This window comes from Aphelocoma coerulescens, assembly GCF_041296385.1.
Source record: "Aphelocoma coerulescens isolate FSJ_1873_10779 chromosome Z unlocalized genomic scaffold, UR_Acoe_1.0 ChrZ, whole genome shotgun sequence".
Classification (NCBI taxonomy): domain Eukaryota; kingdom Metazoa; phylum Chordata; class Aves; order Passeriformes; family Corvidae; genus Aphelocoma; species Aphelocoma coerulescens.
In genome coordinates this window covers 50,030,959-50,054,908 of record NW_027184085.1, presented here as the reverse complement: position 1 = coordinate 50,054,908, position 23,950 = coordinate 50,030,959, and positions in this window count along the sequence as shown.

Sequence of the window (23,950 nt, the reverse complement as noted above, 5' to 3'; positions counted from 1 at the left end):
AGATACATGTTGAGTCTTATGTTCTCTTTGCAGTGATTCTCATCTTCAGTAGCAGCACACCACTTTGATTACTTGAGAATGAAATTTACTGAGATATTTAAACATGGTATTTATGTACAGCTTAAATTTCCAGTAAAAAAGAATAATTTAAGAGATATAATTTTGAAAGGTGTTTAACACTGCTTGTCAGGGTACATTTTGATGAGTTTGATTAATATTTTATATAATTTACTCTATGTTAGAAATGGACTGCTTTCCGGAGATCCTAAACCCTCATTTTGCATTTACCTGTTGCAGATTACATACGATGAGTGCTGTGCTTATATAGGTGTACACTAGGATTTGCCCTACATGTTTGATGGTTACAGTTATTCTACCTGACTTACTAATTTTTTTTCTCTCAGCATACAGGCAAATTTTTGTGCCTTGGGAGATGTGCAGCATATAACAAACTTCCAACATGCAGAAGCATGGGAAGAAGTGAAGGAGACATGAAGAAGAAAATTGGTTTGATTCCTTTGAACTGTGTTTATCAAGTTGTGTTTTGAGACAGAGGCTTTTGGATGTTGGCACTGTTTTACCATCTACATCATTTAAAGTCTAGTAAATAGCAGTCAGCTCAGTACACCTGAAAACCTTCTAACTTTCTCAGCTGCATCATTCGTTGGAGGAAAAGCATGTCACAAGGGAACTGTTCTCAAATTTTTTTTGACTCTTAAATAAACATATCCAAGGTGCACATATCTAAGGAGAATGTCCCTAGAAAAAAAAAATACTTAATTTATGTTCAATTTTGTTTTCTGGATGACACATTGCCTTATGTAACCAAAAGTAATTTGTTTCCAGTCAGAAGGTGGAAATGGAAAATCTGGAGACAAATGTGGCCAATGTTCTGTGGAAACACAGTGACACCATATCAAAATGGCAAAATGTCATGCTTCCTTTGGACCATGACTAAAATAGTTTTGGCATGCAAATGCTTCTGTGTTTATTAGGGGCAACTTCATCATGGATTTGGGCATATATGATAATTTAGATGACATTTATTCTTCTTAGAAGGGGATGCACTGTACAAACTCTTAATTACCATGTTAATATCACCACTACATCTAGCAAGATCTTACCCATTCTCTTTTTTAACTAAAGTGGCTAGAAACTAAGCCAGCTACTTGGCATACTTCTTTTGCTTGTAATACAAGAGCCTGTGAAAATCTTACAGCCTTTGCTACTCATAAGGTCAAAGAAATTGGCTAATGAAGTTTTATCTGGCCTTCAAGCATCAGTTCATCAGATACTGTGTAGAGAAACCGTGGTCCTAATTTAGACCAGATGATGTTCCCACCTTGTAAGTATGTAAGTTAGGAGGATGATACATGTATTTAATGTGTGAACAAGGCAGTAAGGAAAAAGATCTGAGAAGAAGGGATTAATTGACTGTCTTAAGGAGCTCACAGTTGGGTGATGGCATGACTAGGCCATACCATTCTTCAAAAGTAGAATGCACAGTGTTTTTCAGGAAAACACATTATTGTAACTCAGAGGATTAAAACTGCTGTAATTAACGAGCAGGTAACATCTGTGGTGCTTTTCGTATTCCAGAAGTGCCTGCAAGTCCAATGACCATTGCAAATGCAGGGAAGAATTTAGCCTAGAAAGCTTTCTTTCCAAAAGGCTTACAGAAATGGTTTGGATCTTTTAAACCTGAGTGTTATTTTTGAACTCAGATATTCTTCTAATTTTGAGAAACCCATGATGAACAAGTTTGGTCCTGCATGGGAGAGTGGAGTGGTGCTTATGACATGAAGAGAGTTGAGAGCTTTATTTGGTAATCAGGTTTTCAGACTCATTTCACAAAGAATTGCTAAGGGTGTAAGGAAAATATCTGATGCCTTCTGAGTTCTCCTCACAAGATTGTAACAGAAATGTTTTAACAGAAAGCTTTTAACTTTTCCACAGAGTGTTGCTCTCTTCATTTTCTAAGACACCACACAGCCACATTGTACAGCAGTGCCCATGTACATGACAGTGTGTTAGTCCAGCTCAGCAGGGGTGCACAGGGAGACCATGGCAAAGCAAGAGACTGAGTTATTTTTTGTAGATCTCCTTTAGCAAGATAAAGCTGCAGTTAGTGATTTTAGTTCTCATTACACAGAAAGGATGGAGATGGTGAAGGGCCTTGAGGGGAAGCCGTGTGAGGAGTAGCTGAGGTCACTTGGTCTGTTCAGCCTGGAGGAGACTGAGGGGAGACCTCACTGCAGTTACAACTTCCTTGTGAGGGGAAGAGGAGGGGCAGGCACTGATCTCTTCTCTGTGGTGAGCAGTGACAGCACCCACAGGAATGGCCTGAAGTTGTGTCAGGGAGGTTTAGGCTGGATATCAGGAAAAGATTTTTCACCCAGAGGGTGTTTGGGCACTGGAACAGGCTCCCCAGGGAAGTGGTCACAGGACCAAGCCTGACAGAGGTCAAGAAGTGTTTGGACAATACTCTCAGGCACATGGTGTGATTCTTTGGGGTGTCCTATGCGAGGGTAAGAGTTGGAGTCAGTCAGTGATCCTTTTCAGGTAATCACCATGGAATTGTACTGGACTCCATTCTAGTGACTGCAGACATGTACTGGAACTATTCCAGCCCTTTCTTCTGCAGCCATAGCCCATTTTCAATATAACATATGTCTGTACATAAATTGGACCCCTGAATTTACATTCAACCCTGTCTTCCCATGTATCTTTTTGTCACAGCTGTCCAAGTCTGCTGTGACTCCCAGTCATCTATGCCCAAACTCCCTCCTGTATGGAGCAACTTGATGGACCCCAAAAGGATTAAAATGAAACTACTATTGTGCAGAAGCAGTATTATTAGAATGTAAGCTAGGATTCTCAACTTAGCAAGTGTAAGAAAGTCTAGTTAATGTGCTGTGACAGGCTAGAAATATAAGGGGTACACATGCACTTTTTTGAATTCACTGTGTCCCTTTAGAAGAAACATCTTGCATTTAGGCATGGCTCCTGACAGCTCAGAGTCTTTCTGGCTTGCAGCAAAGTGCTTAGCTAGTTCCAGACCCTAGTAAGTGCCTTTCCTTTCTCCTCTGAGACCTGCCTTCTTCATCGTCCTCTCAGCAGTTCCTCTACATGCACCACAACCCCTCAACAGCAAGCAGCAGATCTTCTCCCTGTTTTATCCTGTTTCATGGTTCTTTCTCATGAGCAGATTTGTTTTCCCTTCAGAGTACTCCCACACTGTGTGGAAGCAATGAGGGAGAATTAAACACTTAAAAAACCACAACCAAATCCCTCATTCTTTGTGTTGTACCCTTTTTCATTGTTGAAAGTCAGATGTAACTTTATTTATTTAGCAGTTTTCCTTTTAAAAGCATACATTGTTCCACTGTTTCTCACGCCGTTCCTCTTCAGGTGGAGGAAGAGGAAATCCACTATCCTTGCTCCATTTAATCCCATGTCCAGAGAGTGCTGCTGTAGGTGGCATGTTGGTTTTAACAATGCACTTCCCTGGCTGACAGATGAAGAGAAATTTGATCTAACTTCATTTAAAGAGTTAGAAATACAGTTTTATGCAGGCATTCAAGAATACTGTTCTTTTCACAGTGTCCTTTGTCAAAGAGAATTCACAGATGGTAAATAAAAGTCTCTGCATTGTTATGCAGTGGACTTTTCAGGTGACCTTTACATCTGCCACATTATCATAGAATCATAAAATCATTGAGTGATTTGGTTTAGAAGGGACCTTAAATATCACCTAGTCCCAACTGCCCTTCTTTGAGGAGGGATATCTCCCACTAGACCAGACTGCCCCACCCAACCTGGCTTTGAACATTTCCAGGGATGGGCCATCTGCAGCTTCTCTGGGCAACCTGTTCCAGTCTCTCATCACTCACAGTAAAGAATTCTATCTGTATATCTAACCTAAACATGCCCTCTTTCAGTTTGTATCCATTACTCCTTGTCCTACCCCTACAGTTCCTGATGAAAAGTCCCTGTAGGACCCTTCAGATACTGGAAGGTTGCTATGAGATCTCCACACAGCTTTCTCTTCTCCAGGCCAAATAGTCCAACTCCCTCACCCTTTCTCCATACTGGAGGTGCCCTAGCCCCCTTGTCAACTTTGTGGCCTGCCTCTGGACTTGCTCCAACAGCTTCACATCCTTTTGTTGGTGCCACCAGAAGTGTACGCAGTACTCCAGGTGGGATTTCCTGAGAACAGAGTATATGGTAAGAATTTTGTTCTACAGTGTCTAACAGTAATGTTCACATTGTTGTTAAACTGAATGATCAGCTAGTGCAATGGTTGTTACTTGACATTTGGGGTTTTTTCCAGAGAAGCAGGAGGTAGTCTCAGCTCTGAGACTCTACACCATAACTGCTGTGTGAAACACCCACAAAGCACCAGTTGTTTTGATCTAGAATATGTTTTCCTTGATGTAAGATTATAGTTATTCATTCGACCAAAACACTTTCAAATTTAGAATAAGTTGTTTATAATTGCCTCCAACAAGAATTGATTAATAGGCCCCACTAATAACCATTCCAAGAAATAAATTCAGGCTGAAATTCAGGAGCCATGCATTTTGACAAAGAATGGTGCTGTTCTTGTTCAAAACAAATGAGATTATTGAGTTAAATTCAGTGAGAAGACAACTAAGAGCTAAGTACTAAGAAATGGAGACATCTGCCAAGTGCAACTGTGCAAAGTGAGGCAACAGCAGCTTTCAATGACTGCACCAGACAATGACTGACAAAAACTGCTTTGAGCAAGCACTGCAAGTCTTATGCCAAAAGCAGTGTGTCTGCTGATAGAAAAACAAAAATATTAAAATTAGTAGTTTTGGCACACAGGAACCCAATGTTTACAAAACTAATAAAGCCCTAGAACATCTGGCTTGCTTTCTAGCCCCTGTATTGCTATTAGTTTTGATGCAAACTCTGAGTATCCTTTTAAAAAAGGGAGGCAGTAACTAAGAGCTGAGAAAAAGCACTCAGCTGACAGACTTGGAAATGGAAGGCTTTCTTGATGCTGTAATGAAAAAAAAGAACTTTGGTAGCTGCTGGACTTGTAGTTGCCAACAAGTCTCAGTTATTATGAAGTACAGTCTAAAAATGAGAGGGTCCAGCCAGTCCAGGACTGTAATTTCTTCACTGTATCAGTTGACAGAGCATAGGTAATACACCTGTATAAGAGTTTCCCTTTTCCTGTAGTGAAAAAGTCAACAGAATGGGAGTGTTATTGTGTGACTGCTCTTGAGCTGGGAAGCCAGATTTGTTGCATGACACTCTAGGTATGAGGCTTTAGTAACTCAGTTAGGTGTTGAATCCCAGCTGGTCTGGGTGTAGTTTAAATCTAAATGCAAGAAAAAAGTAATTAACTTTCAGCACTGGAAATGGGTCAGGCACATACTAACTGAGGTTTCTGAAAAGCAGCATTTCCTTGCTCTGTACCAGGTCACTGGAGTTGCTGGTATCTAGGAGGAAGACAAAGTCAGGTTTCACAGCTCTTATCATGCTCTTCATTTAACAATCACAATTTTAGTATGGTTAAATATTTGAAATGGTACCGTCTTTGCTTAATTACGAAATAAAACCTACAGTTGTTTTGCTTGTTTTCTGTTTTTGCCCCTACACTACATACAAACACAGCCTTTGCAAGTTATAACTGGATTTGTCACCATATCTATTTACTTATGCCAGATTTGTCAAGGTTGAAGGTTAATCTGCATCAAATGCTGTACAAACATATATAGAGTGAACTCTAAGGTAATATGTCAGCTAAATTAAAAAGAGCACAGGAACTCCTTTTTACCTCTCAAGTGTGAAGTGCCTCCCAGCAGATATGCACCTTTGATTTTTTTATCCTTTTCAGACAGAACCATAAGTAATGTGCTCTTGAGACTATGGATTTAATTTGTGTTTGGAATTAGTCATGCTGTTGAAGTTCTATAGGACAGAATAGAGAACTGCATCTCTTACAGCTCTTCAACTATTTCTGTGCTATGTATCTTTACAGCTATGGACATCCCTGCTGGTGCTGGACACAACATGGACTTGACTACTAGCCTGCACACTGCAAGAGATGCTTGCACATCTCCAACCCCATTATGGCTGTCCAGACAATTACAGTCCTATCAGAATCTGCTTCCTGTGAATTAGTACTACTGTCTCTGTCCGGCTCCATGGGGTCACACGTGTACATGCACACACAAACGCACGGCTAGCTTCAGTATAAAGTCAGTGGAAAAGAGATGGGAACGGTCTTTGTGTGTATTCCAACAGGAGCATTTACAGCTTCAGCATTGTCGAAGATTACAGAGGTAAAAGCAAGAACAATGGTGAACTCAGAGGTTTTATCCGGGGGTGGGGAAAAGGCGGGACTGGGGAATGGGACCAATGGGGAAGCTCTGGGGGAGTGACAAAGGGTAGAGTCTGACAGGCAGCTGGGGAAGCCAAACTGGGGTAGATTACCATAACAGACCAATGCACCCTGGGAGAAGCCTTTCTGGTCACCTGAACCTAAAGTTGTTCTTTTGGTACTAGAGACTTGTCTTACTGAGAACTCTCTGTGCCTTGTAACGTAGGTTCACTGGCCACCACAAATTAGATGCTGCAGTTTATGTTAGATACTGCCTGATACCTTCCTTTGACAGAAGTGCTGTGTCATTTCTGCTTGAGAAAACCTCTGAAATTATTTCAACATCCTTCATTTTCAGCAAGAGATGCTCTTTCTCCCTGGAAGGCATTCATGTGAAGGCTTCCATTTCCCATGTTTCCTTCCTCACCTTGCATTGTCTCCTGCAATACCGAACTGAATGTTTAAGGAGCGCCCGTGATTAAATACCGAGAGCTTATATTATTTGGTTTGTTGTCTCTCATCTGTATTTACCTTAAGTGTAGTGGAATGTTAAAGTTATCTTATCCTGGCAGATTCTGAGATTTTATGCAAAAAGATGCCGATCCTTTTCAAGCTCTCCGCAGAAAGAATACTTTTCCCCAAAAAGTGTGGGAAAGTACAGTTTAGATTTTTCGATGTTTATTCAATGAAATCTCATGATTCAGCTGGGGACTTCCGGTCTAGCAGCCTTCTTCTCTTTTCATGAAAATTTTCCAAGATATTTTTCTGAAGGGTACTTTGTGTAGTTCTGTTTTCAAATTCTATTCCTCTTGTAGTGTGATGAGCACTAGCACTTCCACTCAGAACTGTTTCTTCATGTGTCACATTGCTGTTATCTGATATACAGTGCAGCTGGAAAGGTGTTCAGTGGGATTTTTAAAACAAACATTTTGGAATAAACAATTGAAATAATTGCTTCTATGTCTCAACTATATTCTGTGCCATTCTAAACTAATGGATTATACAGTAAAATGTTCAGCAGGGCTGAAATGGGTGCCTGGGAATGTTAGGCCCTGGTAGTCTTGCACATAGTGTGTTGCCATTGGCAGAGAATGCCTCGTGCCTGTGCTTTTCCAGGGCAGAGCTGTCTCCAGCTCTTGGAATTATGGGTCTAAGGACTCTGTGACCAGAGTTAGACTCTCACTCAGTTCTCCCACTGGGTTTACAATTGTTATGCATGTGTGAGATTGTAGACCGATGAAGCTCTGATAAAGCCTGTTACATATCCGTGCTTCATCAGATTCTGCCCAGCTGGCTGTTAGGCACTTCTTTTTCCAGCTTTCTCTCTTCAAAATCCCAGAAGTTTGAGGGTGCTACGTACACAGACCTGGGACAGAGTGTAACCATGTAGGAGGAAAAAATTAGTAAATAAATCAGACAGAAAATCTACAGGAGTCACGTATTTTCCCAGATTCTTTTTTTCTTCTTCTTTCTTTCTAGTTGATGCCATTATTCCCATCTCTAGGAAAAATCACTTTTAATGAAATGCTGCCAGTTACAGTTAACCACCAGTTAATATTTTAATCACTGCAACACTATTCATTCTACTCAGAGCATCTCACTCAATGTTAGCTCAAACTGTTTTCATGTCTTAGCACCCAGCATACACTTTTAATTTATGGAAAGCTTGTCTCTGCCCTCAACCAAATTGCAATTTTTCTTTCCTCTTATCTATGTTAGTTATTATAATGCATTTTGCATTGAAAGGTTTCTTTTTGTATGTTTTTTTCTTCATTCACTGAACATACAATCAACTATCACTAGTGAGTATCTTGAAAAAAACTTTTACCAAACTGCAGTGCAGCAATTATGCAAATAAGTGGACTTACAGATTTTAACATTACAAAATTAGCATACTGTATTTAAAAATAAATAAAAAGTTATAATGGATTTTAAATATTTATTATAAGTTGTTTATCACTGAAAATCATCACAGCACCAATTTTTTAATGTTATTTTCTCTACCAATTTTCTCTTGGCTTACAACATGCTGTTATGACTAAGATTTGAGACACAATCCTCAGCTGGTTTAAATTAGAGAACCCTACTGTTTTTGATGAAGTTCTGTGAATTTATATCAGTCACAATTCTGCACCTCTTCTGTGACACACTGAGAAAGCTGGTCAGCCGTCTGGAATTTATGAAATATGTTGTGCTTATTCTTTAACTGAAATAGTTTCATTGACTTACATTTTGTCAGTCTGCATTTGAGGACAAATTAGCATTCTACATTTTTGTCACTCTGGAGCTGTATAACATAGTGTCTGCTCAGATGCTCCACCAAGTCCTATCACTCCTTTGAGCAGGCATGCACTTGATTCTTTTTTAGGCTTACTCTGTTACACTGGAAGAAATCCCACCAACCAAACATTCTTGCAATCAGAATGAGGCCTTCAGTTGCTGCTTAAAGAAATAATGTCTGAAGCGTTAAAAAAATCATTACTTTGCAGTGATTAGCCTCCAATGTCTGCCTCTTGGACTGGGCTCTTTCAGGGAAGCAACACCACTCAAATACTGTTCAGCTGCACCAGGTAAAAAAATTCAGCATGTCTCTGGAAAGCATTTTCAGGGAACCTCATCCTTGAGGTCAGCAGATGCTCCTTTCTTGTCATTAGAGTCAGTTTAGAAGAGGAAAAACAGGCAAGGTTACCAGCTGCTGTGTGGCACATGCTTGCTGGGGCCTAGACAGGTGAACACAGTCTGCCCCATTCTGGATTAATGCAGCTGATGTGTACCCCAATCATCACCCCAATTCGAATTTAAAATACTAGCTAGTGTCACTGTGTAAATACTGCATATTTCTGGATATTTTTTGTTGGGGTCCCTCCCCCGCGCCCTGTAGCCCTGAGGGGAGGCACGGGGTTTCCCTGCCCCTGCTCAGCCTCGTTCCCCTTTGGTTGGTTTGTGTTCCCCTGCGCAGGCAAAGCAGCTCGGGTCCTGTGACTGTGGCAGAGTCTCTCGGCAGATCCCGGCCATGCAGCTGGGGAAATAAACATCTCTGAAACATCTAGCAAGAATCCGTCCGTATATATTTCTTTTCCACGGGACTCCTGGTTTGATATAGGCGTGTTGCAGTATCCCCACTGCAACATAATGGTGGAGATTTGAGGGCAGAACGATCCCCGATCCCTAAGCGACTTTGTGTGAGTAAACCCTGGAAACTTTGGATTCTTCTTCTTGGTTTTGTTTTGCTATTCCATATCTAAACAATGGAGGAACCGTGGGAAGACTCTTGGCTTTCAGAGCCGCATATGGACATTTATCTTAAACTTAAAATGATTCTTGAACAACGGTTTGTAAATTTTAGCTTGATTCAAGCTCAGAAAGAACTGAAACACTTCCTGGCATGGTTGTTTAAGAACTTTTTCTATGTTTCTTGGGATCTAATTCTTACCAAGAGCTTTTGGAAGACCGTTTGGACCCAGTTAATATTTGAGTCAAAATATATGCCGATGGAAGAATATTTTCATGAATATTATTTAATAACCGAGACTGTTGAGCAATGTCAGCTGTGTTCTGGCGAAGGGAAGCCTGCCTCAGGGACCGTGCGGCCTCGGCCACGTGCACCGAGCGCTCTGCGAGCCGCAGCGAGACGGTTCCCGTGCGCGGGCGGAGCCACGCGAGCCGCAGTGTCGGTGGCGGAGCGGGGAGCGGTGGGAGCGGCGGGACCCAGCCGTGCCCGCCCGGCCCCGCGCAGCGCGTGGTGGAGCGAGCCCTGTGAGCGCCCGAACGAGAGGGGCGGCGCGCGGGCGGCGGCTGGCGGCGACGGAGCGGAGCCGTGCCCAGCCGAAACGCGCGCTGGAACAGGGCACGGGGGGGTCACGCTCGGGGGCCTGGCTGAGATGCAGCGCCTGGCAGTGGCAACGCAGCTGCGACCAGAGGAGGCGACGCACGGAGAATGGAGCGGCGCGGCCCGGCCCGGCCCGGCCCGTGCGGCCCCGAACGCGACCCTGGGAAAAGAGCGCCGATAATTCCAACACGGGAGCGACTGAAAGAGAGAGCAAAGACACAGCGGGACAGAAAACAGCAGCCACTTGGAAAAAGGAAAAGACCATAGTAGCTAAGATCTTAGGGACAGTGAAATGGTATAATGTTAAACAAAACTATGGTTTTATAACAAGATGTGATAACCAGCAAGACATATTCGTGCATAGAACTGCTATTAAAAAGAATAACCCTGAAAAATGCATCCCAAGCTTGGGAGATGGAGAGGTGGTGGAATTCAAAATCATACAAGGTAGAAAAGGGTTACAAGCATCGCAGGTCACTGGGCCTGATGGCGTTCCTGTGAAAGGCAGTATATATGCAAAAAATCGTAGTCATGTTAGACAATATCTCCATTGTAAACCCCCCCTACAGTCTCCTAATCCCACCTTTCCCTTTTACCCTATGTCCTATTACCCCTAGTGTATTCCCAATCCGTTTTTTCATCCATGGTTCCCCTCACAAAACCCTGCCTTTGCCAATTGTTTCCCCAAAAATCCCTTTCCGATGCCGATGGGGGGATGAAAAGGGGGAGGAAAGAAATTAAACCCTCTCCTGCCTCAGTTTCCCCACAGGCATGTCCAGAGAGTTCTGTCTCCCTTCTGTCAGCCCTGAGATGTTCCACAGAATCTGTTTGGACATTTAAAGACTCAGGAGGGTGGCTTGTTTTGTTTTGAACCAGTTCTTGTTATGTTTATCCAGTTGTCTTCATTCTCCTTTTATTAAAATAAAACGGGTGAGATGTTGGGGTCCCTCCCCCGCGCCCTGTAGCCCTGAGGGAGGCACGGGGTTTCCCTGCCCCTGCTCAGCCTCGTTCCCCATTGGTTGGTTTGTGTTCCCCTGCGCGGGCAAAGCAGCTCGGGTGCGGACTGTAGGAGTCTCTCAGCAGATCCCGGCCATGCAGCTGGGGAAATAAACATCTCTGAAACATCTAGCAAGAATCCGTCCGTATATATTTCTTTTCCTCGGGACTCCTGGTTTGATATAGGCGTGTTGCAGTATCCCCACTGCAACAATTTTTGAACTCTCCATTTTAAAAGGATAAGATGGAAAACCAGTGGTATATTTAGAGCTAGAGCTTACACCAAAGACAAGTGTCATCCAGATTTTGTTATATTTATGAGAGTCTAAACCATTTCTTCCAGAGAAAAACAGCTATGACTTTTCCTTTCCCCACATTTGGAAATCTTTTCTGCACTTTAGCAGCATAGTAGCTCTTGGGGGCATTTTCCCCTGAAATCTTGTATTGGCTAATCTCACGCCCTGCAACTGAGTTTCCTGCTTTTCCTTGTTTGTGCCTAAACAGACTACGAAGCCCAAGCTTACTGGGAAAGCAATGGTTTTTAGTTAAACTTAAAAAGTAGCCTCAAAATAAAATATAGAAAGCAAAAGCCTGGGACTCAGGACCCTCACTTAATGGGAACATGGACACCCATTTTTATACCTCCCAGTCCTGTTATGTGATAGAGAACACAGTACTTGCCATTGAAAATGTGGTGGGGTAGCCCCAGCTGAAACTGTGGGAAACTTCAAACAGGACTTAGTGTCAGGCCTTTCTTAGGCAATTCTCTGGAAAACACTTGGTCATAAACACTGCCCTTGTCTCCCTCTTTGTCTCTTCGGACATTTTTATTCCTTTGCTCTGAATCTTGTATCTAGTCTGTTAGCTTATTTTATAGTTTTCAGTTCAGGCTATTTATGAACAACCATGCTTGCTATTTCTTTAGACTCCAGATGATTTAATTTTGAACAAGAATCAGATGAAATCTCAGCTTGGGTCCCTAGAGAGGGTCGCAGTGTTCATGATGGAGCCTTAAGAAAAAACTGGTCATAGAAGGAACCCTTGAATTATACAGATTTTGGAAAGGTTTTTTCCAATGTAATTCCCCACCCCAATGTATCCTGATAACAATGGGGGAAACTGATGGCAAACAGTTCTGCACTGAGCAGTGGTCTAAGAGAGTGATACCTCTATTGTAGCCAGTTTATTTGTTACATGTCTGGGATACAAAGAGTAATGAAGTTTTAGAGCAAAGATTTTATGAGGCAGCATCCATACAGCAATGCACTGGCAGCAAAAGCAGGAGCATAAGTGATACCATCACTGCTAGTGACACCAGGTGATCTGGAAGGAACAGGCCACCATTCAAATACTATGGTAGCCAAGAGCCTTGTCATCCCTTGGCTGCACTGATGGTAGTGTGATTTGCGAGAATCATAGCTTGCACGGAAGGTGGGCAGCATTCTGCCTGTACAGCCAGTATTGGTGGTCTTAGGGCAAAGTGTCAACACATTTATTTTAAGAGAGAATCTTCAGGTTGGGGTCGTAAGAATTAAGGTTTTGCCTTTATTTTTATCTCTAGATTATTGCAAAATGACAGATTTTAACATTTCAGGGAGGTGCAATTTGATTTTTTGCTCTTTCATGATGGTGGGATTCACTTGGGAGCAGGGCAGAAACATATTTTACACAGAAATCCACAAAGTTGGACTATTTGTTAAGTAAACAGAAAATTTTCCTATCACCTCCTGGGAGCTGAATATGAACTACTTAACTAAGAATGCCTTCTTTTTTTTTGCTTGTATTCCTGAAAAATACAATAAAAGAGCGATAAGGTATCATCAGACTGCAGGAGAAGAACAAGTGCTACACACTATTCAAACCCAAGAAAATATCTTGGTAATATTCAAATGATTTAATGCGCATAAATACTGACTGTAGCTATTCCCATATATTTAGAAGCCTGAGCTTGCTGATCACAGAATCACAGAATTACAGAATATTCTGTGTTGGAAGGAACCCTCAGGGATCATTGAGTTCAACTCCTGGCCCTGCACTGTCCTAAAATCCCTAAAATCACACCTTGGGAACGTTATCCAAACACTTCTTAAACTCTGTCAGGCTTGGTGCTGTAACCACTTCCCTGGTGTCAAGGTTTAGCATAGTTTGGGTTTTTAGTTAAAGAGGGCTCCATCAGCCACGGAAGTGATTCTTTGCAAAGAGGTGCTTACAGCTTCCTCCAGACCCAATAGAACCAATCAACTGGCTAGTCTGAATATTGGCAACTTTGTTAAGCCACTTAAGAAGCTTGACACACCTCTGTGATCCACATTTAAGAACGAACAAAGCCCAGGAAAGCTCTCTTGCATCTGGCTTTTGGACAGGTAACCAGGGGGGCCCGCATGGCCCAGTGGGGCTGGGCTAGGCCCTGCTCGGTGCAGCCCGGCCGGGTTGGCTGTGGCACGGCTCGGCTGAGATCTCAGCCGCTTCTGCTCGCTGGACACCCGGAGCAGCCCCTCAGTGCAGGCCAGGCTGGCCAGGAGACAGCCACCCCAGAGCCCCCGCAGCCCTGCTCCGTGCGGGTGGGCCAGCAGCGCGGCTCGGCCAGGCCGGCCCTCACCCAGTGCGGCCGAAATTCATCTGAGGCGCTGCCCGGCAAAGAGCGTGTGGCCAACAGCGATAAGGGAATTCCAGCTGCGGGGCCCGGTGAGATTAACCCTTGTAGTGTTGTAAACCCCCTCCAGAACAGATGAAACCTGCAGACAACAATCCTCTCCCAAGTCAGAGGAAAAGGAAAGGTGAAGGCACGTGAAGAAAACACCATAAAGACACCAAAGTCAGTGAAGAATGAAGAGCTGAAACCCCAAGAGAGGAGAAAGAGGAAGAAGCTTCAAACCTAGGAGCTGAAATTCTGTTGTAAAGCTATGGTGATGGACTATGATACATCAGAGTACCCACTGTAATTTCATGAAAGCATGGGGGGCTGGAGTGTTCAAATTGCAGCTGTGAGCAAAAGTACCTGTGCTGAAATAAGCAAATTCTGAAGTAGCTGTGATTTGATGAGAAGAATGAACAGAGAGAGATGAAAGTGATGAAGACCCTTGCTCCCAGGGAAGAAGAAGACCTCTGTTCCTAGAGATGAAGATGCTCCCAGAGATGGGTGAAGAGAACCTTTTATTCTGAACAGCTAAACCTTAAAATGGTACCCCAGTAGCTCAAGATTGAACCCTCAAAAACAGTTGTGGGGGAAGCTGTAAGACAAGTGATGCCATGAAGATTTTTTGCCTTTTATAGCCCTGTTATACCTTTTTTTACAACTTCTGTATTCTTAGTGCTTTTTGCCTACATTCTTGGACTTGTTTGTCAAGCTAAGAGACTAAACATTTTAGAAGCTTCGTAGCTAGGGATCAGTGTGCCCCAGACCCCAAGGTCCTCTCCAGAACACATCCTGTAAACCAAGATAGAACCATCCAGGGGAAAGCTCCTTGGGGAGGGGGGCTCACTCGAGCCTCTCATTGGGGAATTTTTGATAGATAAGCTAATGAGTAAAACCTGTAATGTTATACCTGATCTTTTGGGGGTGTGCATTGCTGTGGGCTTTGAGGTGCATTTGACCTGGACGTGTGCACCTAAGGATCCTTAAAATAAATACCAAGGTAAAATCCATTTTCCCCTTCTAACGGTGCCTGGGTCTTGATTTTAAGACCAGGAAAAGGCATCACGAAGGAAGGTATTACAGCTGGTGATGGGGTCAGTGGCTCTGACCCAGGAAGAGGTGACCGGTCCGGAGAGATGGTCCCAAAAGGAATCTCCTTCCCGAGGCCCGGTGTCTTCCCTCAGCTGCTGGCAGAGGGGCCCTTGCAGAGGCTGTCAGCTCTTTAGTGATTGTCAGCTCGTGATTCCAGCTCAGCTCTGCAGGGCAGCCTCCAGGCCAAACCAGACCAGAGAGAGATGAGAGGCTCGTGTAGCTGGTTCCACATGGAAGGTAGCTTTATTGTTGGTCCCCTCCGGTGAAGGGGAGAGCCAGGGACGAGAACCCTCTCTGAGCCACAGGAGCCAGAGGGCTTGCTTTTATAGGGGTACAGGGGATGGGTGAAGGCCAGTGGGTTACAAAGGATCTGCATAGGGTCTCCTAAAGGATTGTGGGTCTGTCTTTTCTCACCGTGACCAAAGAAGTGGTTGACTTTCCAGGGACTCCTGCTGGGCGATTGCAAAATCTCTTATCTGAGCGGAGATCCCTCCAGGGCAAGGGCTGGGCATATCCCACAGGAAGGGACTTTCACAGGTGAGCAGAGAACCAGCCCGGGCGGCTGTATTACTGTGACATTGAAACCATGAGAGAACTGTTTCTTGTGGAGATGTCTCCATAGCATGAGCAAGAGAGACTCCTCTCCCTAAGTGAACTGAAAAAGAGATTATTATAGAGGTGGTAAACTGACTGAAAATCTCAAGGATTGTCTTTTTATGTTGTCAGTGGGAGAAGGGAGAAAGGTGGGGGGAGGAGAAGTGTTCTGAAGGTTTAGTCTGACTTTTTTTCTTTCTTTTTGGTCTGTTATTAAACCTTTTTATATTCTTTTAAGTTTTGCCTGCTTTGCGTTCTCTGAATTCTTATCTCACAGAAGGAAAATAAGTAAGTAATGGATATTTTGAACCAAACCACTACAGTTAATTGCTGTTTCTGCCCGGTTTACGAACTGAACCTGCTACACCTGGGGAGCCTGTTCCAGTGCTTAACCACCCTCTGGGTGAAGAACCTTCTTCTGATAGCAAATCTAAACCTGAAGTGACACAACTTCATACCATTGCCTCAGGTCCTCAGATTCCCCTCTAGACCCCTCTAGGCTCCATTGGGGGAGCTTTCTATCTTTCTTATATTGTGACACCCAGACCTGCCCCCAGCACTCGAGGTGAGGCTGCCCCAGCACAGAGCAGAGCGGGACAATCCCCTCCCTTGCCCGGCTGGTGATGCTGTGCCTGATGCACCCCAGGACATGGGTGGCCCCCTGGCTGCCGGGGCACTGTTGACTTATGGTCAGCTTGGATCCCCATGTCCCTTTCCATGTGTTTGCTTTCCAGTGTCTCATTCCCCAGTCTGTCTGTACATCCAGGGCTGCCTTACCTGAGCACTTGCTCTTGTTAAGTTTCATATAGTTGGTGATTGCTCATCCCTGTAATTTGTCCAGGTGTCTCTGCAGGGCCTCTCTGCCTTTAAGACAGTCAATAGCTTCTCCCAATTTACTATCATCCTCAAAGTTGCTTACTATCCTTTCCAGTCCTGTGTCCAAGCCATTTATGAAGATGCTGAAGAGCACAGGGATAAGGACGGAGTCCTCTGGAACCCCCCTAGTGACAGGTCACCAGTCTGATGTCACCCCATATAATCCTGTGTCCCTGACCCTGAGGCTGTTGCTCATCTGTCACATGAAGTTTATCCAGCTGTATCCAGATGCTAAAATAGATCTAAAATTTCAGTTACAAGTACAACCCACTTTTGACATTTCGAATGATGATCTCAGACATAAAAACCTTTTGGCCTCATAACTCACCATAGCCGTAATAGCTTTAAGGGAATTTTTCTTTTTTTGGGGTTCCTTTTTGAGGGGTTCCTTTTTGAGGATTTAGGAAAAAGTGTTTTGGCTATTTTTGAGTTTTGTAGGTAAGAAAAAAAATACACTTTATACCAAGATATTTAAAAATGTTCATCTTGTATAATTGATAAATGAGAGGCAATAGAAACTTGGCTTGTAAGAAAGTAAGTCAGGGTTGAAACTTAAGAAGACTGATGCAATTTTCCAGAGTTGGATTATGCAGAATGCAAGTAATCATGCATGCACTGTAGGATGTGTTTTATTTTAGTGGAATAGTTGCTTGGCATACTGCAAAACATATTTCTGTCTGTTCTACAGTGGGTTTGGACCATGAAATAACTGTTGTGCTTTCAAAGAGCTTTTATTTTCAGAAAAAATATTAGTCTTATTTTTCATTGACCAAAGGAGATATATTCTAAGAGTTATATGTAACATTAAGATTTCTCCTTTCATAGTCATTTAATTTAGGAATGATTAGGAAAAATTCCAATACTTTTACTTGATATTAAAAATCTTTTTCAAATATTTTTTCCTCCATTTTTAGGTGTAGTCTTCAGTACATTCCTATGATACTAGTTTTAATGACTGCATTAAAAAATCTCTGTATAATTTTCTATCTGCACTGCAGTTGAAAATATTGAATGTGGGGTTAAGTGGGAAAATCAGTGGTTCAGCCAGTGAATTCTTCACCCACAAAACTTCCACAGTAGACTGGCAAAATCAGGTATTTTTCTTTAGAAGGTACATCTGATTAATCATCATGGCAAATGCATTGATGTGATTATGCATTAGAAAACGCAATTATACTGGACCATGTTTAGACAAATAACTAATATGGCATTACTGTTTTACTGACTGACAAAAATATGGAGTAAATTCCTTTGCTGAGAGAAAAGTAGAAAATGGGGTTCAGAGATGCACACCATGGAATTATTCAGTTCTAGTTTATGCCACTATAACTTAAAAAAAATTAGTACAAACAAGGGGGAATGTCTGGATTATCTCAATTCTGCAGTTGTACTGTTCTCTCTAACATGTTGTCCAGTACATAGGCTATGCATAAATGTAAAGTCAAGTGGGAGAAAACAGCATGCATGTATGTATTAAATGCTGTACTCATTCATGTGAGAGTACAGAAGTGAGCACTCACAAGCACCCACAAGAGTGAGCAGCAAAATGTTTCTTGACAGGAGTTGTACTCTTTTTCAGCCTGATCAGTCAGACAGGACTTGGATTTCCTTCTGATGCTCTTTCAAGGTGAAAATGACCATTAGCCAAAGAAACAAGAATAAATGCAAAGTGCTCTGTGTGGTTTACACTGTAAAATTTGTTTCAACCATCCTGATCCCATCCTGCAGTTTGAGCTTGCCAAAATCAAACTGTGGGTATCAGAGAGACTGTAAATAGAAGATAGTATGTCACAACATGCTAGAACAGAACTCTGTAGGCAGAGACATCTTACCACTCTTCACTTCTATCAATGCCTAGTATTCCAATAATATCTAACATGTTCAGCTGATGATCTGTGCTAGCAATGCCTTCCTTCAGCGAAGTTTCTACAGCAATTCCTTATATTTCTCTTTGGACCTACACAGCTATAATAAGATAAATGAGTAGCTATAAACAAATAGCAAGGAGAGGATTTTGATGATCTTGCAGTAATCCTCTAGCATCAGCCCAGCAGCCTGGGACCTTACTGCAATGGTAGTGGCCTTCAGCATCACCAGTAGTCATGGCACTCATCACTACTGCTCGTGCAGTATTACCTGCCTGCAAGCTCTTCTGTCCTGTCCTCTGATGAGTGCTGTACTGGGAAACCCAGATGGCAGGTTCACAATATTGTGTCCCAAGTAGATGGGCTGCTATCCAGAAACCTTAAATCACATCCAGCATAAAATAGATTAACATAAAAATAAAAATGCAAGCATTGATTCATGATATCCAAAAGAAACAGTTGCATTTATTTATAAAATTGACAGGCTGAGAAACAAAAGGGAGATTATTCAATCTATTTACAGTAAAGTTACATCACAGTAGAATTTCTTTGAATAAAATCATCTTCGTACCTGGGAAAGGACACATGCAACTATGCCAGATAGTCAAAATAATGTAGCTATTATGAAAATAAAACCATTAATGGAAGACATTTCTTGGATATGTTTAGATTTTTTGAATTCTTTTCTATGGGTATTGCAATTAAAAACTGCCCAAGCAGTTGAATTTTTTTAGACAATACACAGCTAAAGAGACATAGATTATTAGATTTAAGCCTCTGAGATAAATTCAGAATTCCTCTCAAGTCCTTTTTTTTGCTCTCTTGTACCTAACCTACTTGCTCTGCTAATCTGGGTACTATAATAAACAGATAACACACTGCCCTATAGTGTAATCTGCACAGGTACAGGAGTATGGGAGAGGGTTTTGTTGCTATTGGTTTATTTTCCTTCTGGAATTAATTTTAATTTTTAGACTGCTCTGGAAAAATATGATTATATATTTCATAACTTACTATGCTTATACAGGACATATGTGTAGTATTTTTCTGCCTCTCTATCTTCTGTTTGCTTGTTTACAGTAAAATAAGGGTCTCAAAAGAAAGAAAAACAGCAAAAGTTCTCAAAGTCCTTGCAGAGAGAAGACAAAAACAACAGCTCAATTAGTTACTTCCATACTTTGTGCCAAGACCACGTCCCACACTCACTACACATGACATGGAAAGAAAGATGGGATGACAGGCAAGCCAGGAATGTGCCCAGGTGGCCAAGAAGGCCAGTGGCAGCCTCGCCTGTATCAGCAATACTAAGGCCAGCAGGACCAGGGAAGTGATTGTCCTTCTGTGTTTGGCACTGGTGAAGCAACACCTTGAGTCCTGTGCCCAGTTCTGGACCCCTCAATTCAAGATGCACATAATGGTGCTGGAGTGTTTCCAGAGAAAGGCAAAAAAGCTGGTGAAGAGTTTGAAGCACAATTCTTACAAGAAGCAGCTGAAAGAACTGGGACTGTTTAGTCTGGAGAAAAGGAAACTCATGGAAGGAACCTCGTTGCCCTCCTCAGCTACCTGAAAGGACGTTGCAGTGAGGAGGAAGTTGGAATCTTTTGCCACTTCTCAAGTGGAAGGATGAGAGAAAATGGCAGAAAGTTGCACCAGGGAAGGTTCAGATTAGATATTTGAGATTTTTTTTTTTCACTGAAAGAGTATTTAGATATTGGAATTAGTTGCCTTGGAGGTGGTGTTGACACCATCTCTGGAGGTGTCAGAATGTGGCACATGATTTAGGCAGTATTTTGCTGGTGTTAGGTTGATGGTTGACTAGATAATCTTGAAGGTTTCTTCGAACCTTGATGATTCTGTGATTCCATGATTTACTTTTCCCTAACCTCTGCTACAAATTTCTTCTGAAGGAGAGGCTGTTAAAAGCAGCATGTTCTCAAAACAGCCCCCAGAAATCAAACCAACCAACCAACCAAACGAAAGAAAACCAAACCTTCCATCAATACTTTAAAAAATCAGAGGCATGATCCATTTGACATTTACATACCTGTATGATATGAGTGTTCACAAGGCCATAACAGACTTCTGTCAAAAGCAGTGATACCAGGAAGTGTTTGGAAGGATGCTGTGCATTACAGACTCACAGGAACAGAGCCTGGGAGGCTGGTGAATGGTGCAGATGTGCAGATTGATGAAGACCTGCTGTCGTTGTGGCCTATGGCCTTGCTTCACAGTCCAGGGAATCTAAAAGTGCCCTGCAACTTCTTAAGAAGTCAGACTCGTTGGACAAGCAAAGGGACGTGCCAGCCTGTCTGCAGCACAGTGACCATAATCTCATTATTTTTAGGGGAAATGATCAAACAGCAGAAGGTATTTCAGTAGCTGAAGCAGTGAAAACAGTGTTTGTTTAAAACTTTCCAAATTTAAACACATGTTTAATGGTACATATCCAACCAGGCAGTGCTTTTTTTGATGCATGAAATACAGGTAACTGCCTGGTGGGGAAAGCTGGGAAAGTGGTGTGCTTTCAACCAGAAAAGTGTGAGCACTGAACCTTAAGATATGCACATTCACAACATTAAAGACCAAGGAATTATTCTAAATTGATAGGGAAGTAAAATGCCACTTGTGGTTATAGTTCTGTGTAATGAAATAGGAGAGTGCTGAGCAATGAGAAGAGAAACCAGTAATGAGTGAATCTCCTAAGGGTTGTTCAGGTAAACAAAAGTGATCCTGCACTGATTCAATCATAATACATTACAAGATAATTTGATGGAGTCTTTCTCTGTGGTGCTTTGAACTTGGCTGGATGCCAAGTGCCCACCAAAAGTGTTCTTATCACTCACCTCCTCTTCTGGACAGGGGAAAGAAAATATAATGAAAGGCTTGTGTGCTGAGATAAGAACAGAGAGAGATCACTCACCAATTACCATCATGGTCAAAATAGGCTCAGCTTGGGGAAATTAACTGAATTTATTAACAATCAAACCAGAGTGGGATAATGAGAAGTAAACCTAGATCTGAAGAACACCATCCCCCCATCCCTCCCTTTTTCCCAGGCTTAACTTTACTCCTGATTTTCTCTACCTGCTCCCTGCCAGCAGTGCAGTGAGATAGGGAACGGGGACTGTGGTCAGTTCATCTCACATCTCTGATGATCCTTCCTCCTCACTGGGAGGACTCCCCACACCATTTCCCTGTGCCAGCATGGGAAACAGTTGTCCACAAAGTTCTCCTATGTGAGTCCTTTCCACAGTCCTTTATGAACTGCTGTAGCAGTCCATTGTGAAGTCAGAAATACTGCCAGCAAACATGCTTCAGTGTGGGCTCTTCTCTCCACAAGGCCACGGGTCCTGCCAAGAGCCTGCTCCAATGAGTGTTTGTCACAGGGTCACAGCTCCCTTCAGGCATCCACCTGCTCCAGTACGGGATTCTCCACAGGCTGCAGGTGGATCTCTGCTCCACTGTGGATCTCCATGGGTTGCACAGGCACAACTGTCTCCACATGGGTGGCACCATGGGCTGCAGGGGAATCTCAACTCTGGCACCTGGAGCACTTCCTCTCCCCCCTGCACTGACCTTGATGTCTGAAGGGCTCTTCCTCTCAGATATTCTCTCTCCCCTTCTGGCTGAAGTTGGTGGTTTTTTTTTACCCTTCTATTCTATATTACCCTGGAGGTGGTACCATTGTCACTGATGGGCTCAACCTTGGCCAGCGGTAAGTCTCGGAGCTGGCTGACGTTGGCTCCACTGGATACAGAGGAAGCTTCCAGCAGCTTGTCAAAGTAATCAACATCCCTGTAGCTCACAGTACTATCAAACCCTTGCCACGCAAACCCAATACACTATCCATATCCAATCCTTTCTAAAACCTACCTGGAATTTATTCCAGATGGCTGGAACCTAATAATTCTTCTGCTAATAAAGGGATAAACAATTCTAGACTGGGTTTTATACATGGTCAAAACTTTAGCAAGGTGTTGAGCTTAATAGTTTTTCTATCCCTTTTTATAAGTGGGACCTGTACACACAGATGTTGTTTCCAGACTGAGTTTATAGCAGACACAACTTTCGTAAGTAGTTGAATTAAATTTAAAAATTTATTATTGCCTGTTACAATTTAAATTGATGTATGCAAACATTTGTTAAAGGCAACAACTAAATATCACAGTTACAATTATACTCAAGCCTTGTATCCTGTAAGGGCTTACATTTGACATTCATTCAATTGAATTTCTTGCTGACTGGAGATAAGTGAGCTTTTTCGTATAGTCAAAGGTGCCATAAACTCCCAAAGAGGGGCTTGTGGAATTCTGGTCTGTGTTGCCTATGCTAGTTATGCATTCATGGCACAACGTACAGGCTTCAAAGGCATATGTGGTGAATATATAATAAAAATTTTATTTAATTTACTAATGCTTGCCACAACCAACTCTAACTAATGCAAGAGAGAGAGTGGGAGTTCTGCATGCTATGTGCTCATTATTTAATAAGCATATTGTACAGTGCACAAACTCTGAATATTAATGAATTTCTAATTATAAGAATCACATTCTTTTGGAACACAACATGCAGAAAAAATAATGCCAAGGATAAAAGTGCAAAAAACTGTGGAAAGGGATCAGCATGATGGGAAATGAGGCTGGTATTAGCAAAGGATCATTTGCACTCCATGATGGGAGAGTACCAAAGTACCAGCAGGCAACAGAAAGTTATTAGCTTGGACAAATGAGTATTATAGAAATGAGTATTTGGGATTGAGGAAGGATAGTGGTGGGAGACTTGACTATGAAGTAAGTAAACACTGGAGATGAAACTCACATAGTGCTGACAAGTGGTACATAACTGCTTCTCTCCTAAATCATATTGGGAAGGTGACTGGGGTGCAGGCATTGTTAATTGCCTTGACATGTGTTAGAGCATTCTGAAAAGAGCTAAAATTTCTCTGTATGCATTGGCTAAGGTGCATTCAGGGTGCAATGTGATGCTCCTCTCATCAAAACTGAGTAGTTTCTCATAAAAAATCCCCAAAAACACTGAGTGATCTTTCAAAAAAGAGGTTCATTTCCTGATTCTGGCGGCCGAAAGCCAAAGAAGTATAAAGATTAAATTAAGGCATTCCTGCATAAAATTAAATTAAGGTATTCCTGCATAAAAGCAAGGACTACCTTGAGTGGTATTCATACGCCCTTTCTAGAAGAGGAGTTCTACATGACATGAGGAAAGCCAGCCACACACCTACAGAAGACATATCTGTAAAGAGCTCAAGGGGACTATATAGATAAAGACTGGTACTGCCTTTATTTGATCTAGAGTATGCTTATATCTAAAAATGTACAAAAACAATGAGTATTTCCTCATAATTTTCCTGCAAAGTTCACTCAAAAGGAGGACACAGAAACAGCAAAGCTTATCAAACACAAAAAAATATATGAATTAAAGAACAGAGCATTAAAGAAGAACCACCATTGTGCTTCAGTCCTGGATAAGAAAGACCTGGCTGATGTCTGATGTCGTCACAAGGATGAAAGCTGTCACTAAAAGAGATAGTTAAGAAATCCAATATACTGACTTCTTAACCTGGATTTATGTTACGATTCGGTTTAGACCCAGAAAAGTGAAACAAGCTAACTCTCTGTGCATAAACCGAAAAGAATTTAGAAGGTTCAAAATATTCCCAGAAATGAGATTAAAACCAAACAAGGTTA